The sequence below is a fragment of the Sturnira hondurensis genome, unplaced genomic scaffold (genome assembly GCF_014824575.4).
Source record: "Sturnira hondurensis isolate 20B ecotype Veracruz unplaced genomic scaffold, ASM1482457v3 Scaffold0021221, whole genome shotgun sequence".
NCBI lineage: Eukaryota > Metazoa > Chordata > Mammalia > Chiroptera > Phyllostomidae > Sturnira > Sturnira hondurensis.
The window spans coordinates 30,082-33,852 of NW_028093852.1; the positions used below are offsets into that span (position 1 = coordinate 30,082).

At 60.5% G+C, this 3,771-nt stretch overlaps 1 pseudogene; it reads right to left on the bottom strand.

Moving 5' to 3' along the window:
* LOC118977202 (patr class I histocompatibility antigen, alpha chain E-like) lies at positions 1–2,844 on the bottom strand (annotated as a pseudogene).
* Between the last annotated feature and the right edge of the window lie 927 nt (positions 2,845–3,771).

Genomic DNA, 3,771 nt, shown 5'->3' on the forward strand with positions numbered 1-3,771 from the left:
TTTAATATAAATACCCCAATAACTTTATTTTTAAATATTCAGAAAAAGTACAAAATCTACAAAAATAACCCAAAAGATAGGGGTTGCAGGACAGACCCAGCCTGAGCCCAGGCTGACAAGGTCACAGGAAGCCCTCACTGAGCGCAGTCCTGGAACCACCACAAGGTGGCACTCAAGGCCCTGGGATCCCAGGTCCTGGTGGGACAAGGTTCTCCTGAAGTGGTCAGGACAAAGGAGTAACAAAGATGAGCCAGATGGGGTGGCCTCGCCCCAACTCTGCTGAGACAGGACAGTCCCCAGGGCAGAGGACACAGGTCGCAGTGGAAGGGTGGTGGCCTGGGCACCAGCTCCTCACTGTGCTGATAAGAACGCAGACATATTCTGATGCTGGTTGACAGAAACCGCAGTCAGGGATCCTTCAAGTCCCAAGGGGAAGAAGCTGCAGTGACTGTTTTGGCATCAAGACCCCTACAAGGCAGCTCTGTCACCCTGGGACAGAAAGTTGTCATGAACAAACTCAGGTCAGTCTCAGAAGTGTCACATTCTCCTTCAGCCCCCACATGCTCAGAATGTCCCACCTGAGACTCCCCAAAACACAGCTGTGCCCCTTGGTCCCAATGCCCCCCACTTCCTGCCCTCAGGGTCTCACCGTTAGAAGCTCCGAGAGACACGTCAGAGCCCTGGGCACTGTCACTGCCTGGGGAAGACACAACAGCAGAGTTACGGGGTGGGGGAGCCCCCCTCACAGACTCCAGCCCACACTCTCCCAAGGGTCCCAGCCATCGCCTCCCCAACACCCAGACTCACAGGCAGTCTCAGAGTAGGTCTTTCTGAATGTGCCTGTGGGAAGAAAACGTTCTGTGAGAAGTCAGGGGGAAGGCTGGGTCCCGTGACCCTTAGGGAGCCCCACATTCCTGAAGCACAGGGAAGGTTCCAGAACTGTGACTGAACAGCCAGGGTAGGATCAGGAAATAGTTCACGTGTGGGGACTGGTCCAAGTGCCGGTCTGGACGTCCTCAGAAGGGACCTTCTTATCTGGCCTGTGACAGTTGTGGGTCAGTCCCCAGGACTAGAATCATGAGGTGATAAATGTGTCCCTCACTTTCCCACGGGCCTCACCAAAGAGTCAGTGTTAGGAAACAGGCCCCAGATGGACAGGCACCCGTGTGGGGACACGATGCCCATTAACCAGGCAGAGCACTCTTCTACCTGGGCCTGACCCCCAGGGGGACAGGGAACCCAGCCCCACCCCTTGCCCACCTGAGCACTTCCTCCTCCACATCACAGCTCCAGCAGCCACAGCTCGAAGGACACTAAGGGCAGCAGCGATTCCCACGATGGTCATGGTGGTCTCAGGAGGGGGGTCTGAGAGGGGAGGGTGAGAGGTCAGCCTCCGGCCTGAGTCCTGACCCTGCTCAGGGACACCCTGAGGAGAGGCTCTGTGCCCACACCCCCTCCTCACCCCATCTCAGGGTCAGGGGCTCAGGCAGCCCCTGGTGCTGCACATGGCACGTGTATCTCTGCTCCTCTCCAGGGGGCACGACCACAGCTGCCCACTTCTGGAAGGTTCTGTCCCCAGCAGGCCTGGTCTCCACTAACTCCATGTCCTGGGTCAGGTCCTCCCCTTCATGCTGCCAGGTCAGGGTGATGTCAGCAGGGTAGAAGCCCAGGGCCCAGCACTTCAGGGTGACCTCATGGTCAGAGGTGGGGTGGTGGGTCACGTATGTCTTTGGATGCTCTGAGAGGACGGTGAGAAAGTTCACGAACTTTGCATGGTCATGGGACACTCCAGCAGTGCCCATGTGATCACCCTGAGAGTGGACAGGACAGTGGGGGTGGGGGAAGGGAGTGCACCACCCAGACACCAGCCTGGACAGAGGCATCTGGGATAATCTCCTGTTTCCTTGGAATGGTCTAGACTCAGAGTGAGAACCTAGGGTAGGAGTGTCCAGGTCCCTAAGGGGAGACACAGACTCAGGTGGAGCCTGAATGACACAAAATAGCCAGTGTCAGGCCTTGGAAGACAAGGGAGAGTGTCCTGGTGCCCCAGGTGCTCCAGGGTGTGAGGGACCCACTGTGGGTGTTTCAGGGAGAGGCTGGGTCCCTCACTGTCCTTTAGAGGAAGCTGGGCCCACGGGTGAGTCACAGAATAAGGAAACCTGGGGGTCTCTTCCCTCTCCTGAGCAGGAGGGACATTCTGACACTGCCCTATTCCCCTCCTCTCCTTGTAGGAAGCCGCCCCAGCCCACAGACCCCCTCCTCGGGAAGTCCTGCGCCCTGGTACCTGCTCGGAGCAGGGTCCCCTTCCCCTTCTCCAGGAACAGGTGGAGGCGACGCACGCAGGTGTCCTCCAGAAAGACCCTCCGAACGTCTGCGTCAGGGACCCGCACAACGTCGCTCCCGCTGACCCCGGAGGCCGCGGTCCAGGATGGTAGGTCCCGGTTCAGGGCGAGGAAGTCGGTGCCTTCCTAGGCGAACTGACTGAACCCGCGGAGGAAGCGCCCGTTCCATCTCACGACACAGCCGGTCATTTCCTGCCAAGTGGACGACCCTGACCCCGCCCCGCAGTCAGCACAGGCTACTTACCCAGGCAGGTAGGACAGTCCCGCCCGCCCCACTGCCCTGGTGACTAACCCTAAACCGAAATGAATCCAAGTGAAAATACTCCCGGGCTGTTCCGTGGTCGGGACACCGGCGGGTCCCACAGTTTCGGGGCGACCCCGGCCCGTCCATGGGGATGGGGGCGGTGCCCGGGCCGGTATGCACGGAGCTCACCATGTGCACTCTGGTGGCCGTGCGCGCGCAGCTGGTTCAGGTTCGCTCTGCTCCGCTGTGCGTTGTGCTGCATTTCCCGCGTCTGCTCCTTCCAAAACCGTGCGCTCTCCTGCTCCACCCACCGCTGCTCCATCCACGGCACCCGCGGCTCCAGCCTGGAACTCCCGGTGTCGCTGTGGAAGCGCGCGATCTCCGTGTCGTCCACGTAGATGACGCCGTTGTACCGGTGCTCTCCAGGGCCGGGTCCGGACTCGGCGGTGTGCAAGTATCTCAGGCTGTGCGGGCCTGGGCGCGGGCCGGCAGGGGCAGCGGTCGGGGAGGAAGGAATAGGGGGCAGTCGTTGAGCGCAGCGGGCCGGGGAAGGGGGAGGCCAGGGTCTGCGGCGGGCGTGGGGCGTCTGGGGTCTGGGCCAGGGATCCTGCGCCCCGGCAGAGTCCCCACGGCCCTGCCCCGCAGAGGCCGCCGCCTCCCGACCCCGCACTCACCCGCGCAGGTCTCGGTCAGGGCCAGGGCCCCCGAGAGCAGCAGGAGCATGCGTCGAGGGCCCATGACCCAGATCTTACAGAAGGTCAGGAAGATTGACAAGTCGTTACTGGTGAGAATAGTATACCTGAAACTACGGGCGCTGATTGGCTGCCTTCAAGTTCGCGTACCCAATGGGAGTGAGACCTGAGGTGGCGTCATGAGTATCCCGGCCTGGGGCAATCCCAAACCCCGCCCTGAGCCCTCCTCCTACACCCAGTGTTGGGTGAGGCCAGTTCCGCTGTGGCTTAGCAAGGTCAACAGAAAAACGAGGTAGTTTCAGGCGCCCCTCTAACTATTGTTCCTCATCCCCCCGACTCTTCACCTACCTCTCAGCCCCCTCCGCACGTCGCTGTCCGTCCTATGGGTTCTAAGGAAGCGTCCTGCTCTCTGCACCCGATGTCACTTTAACTCGGTGACCACCTTAACCCTGCACCTGTCACCCCCTTGACACCGTGAGGACAGCTGTGTTGT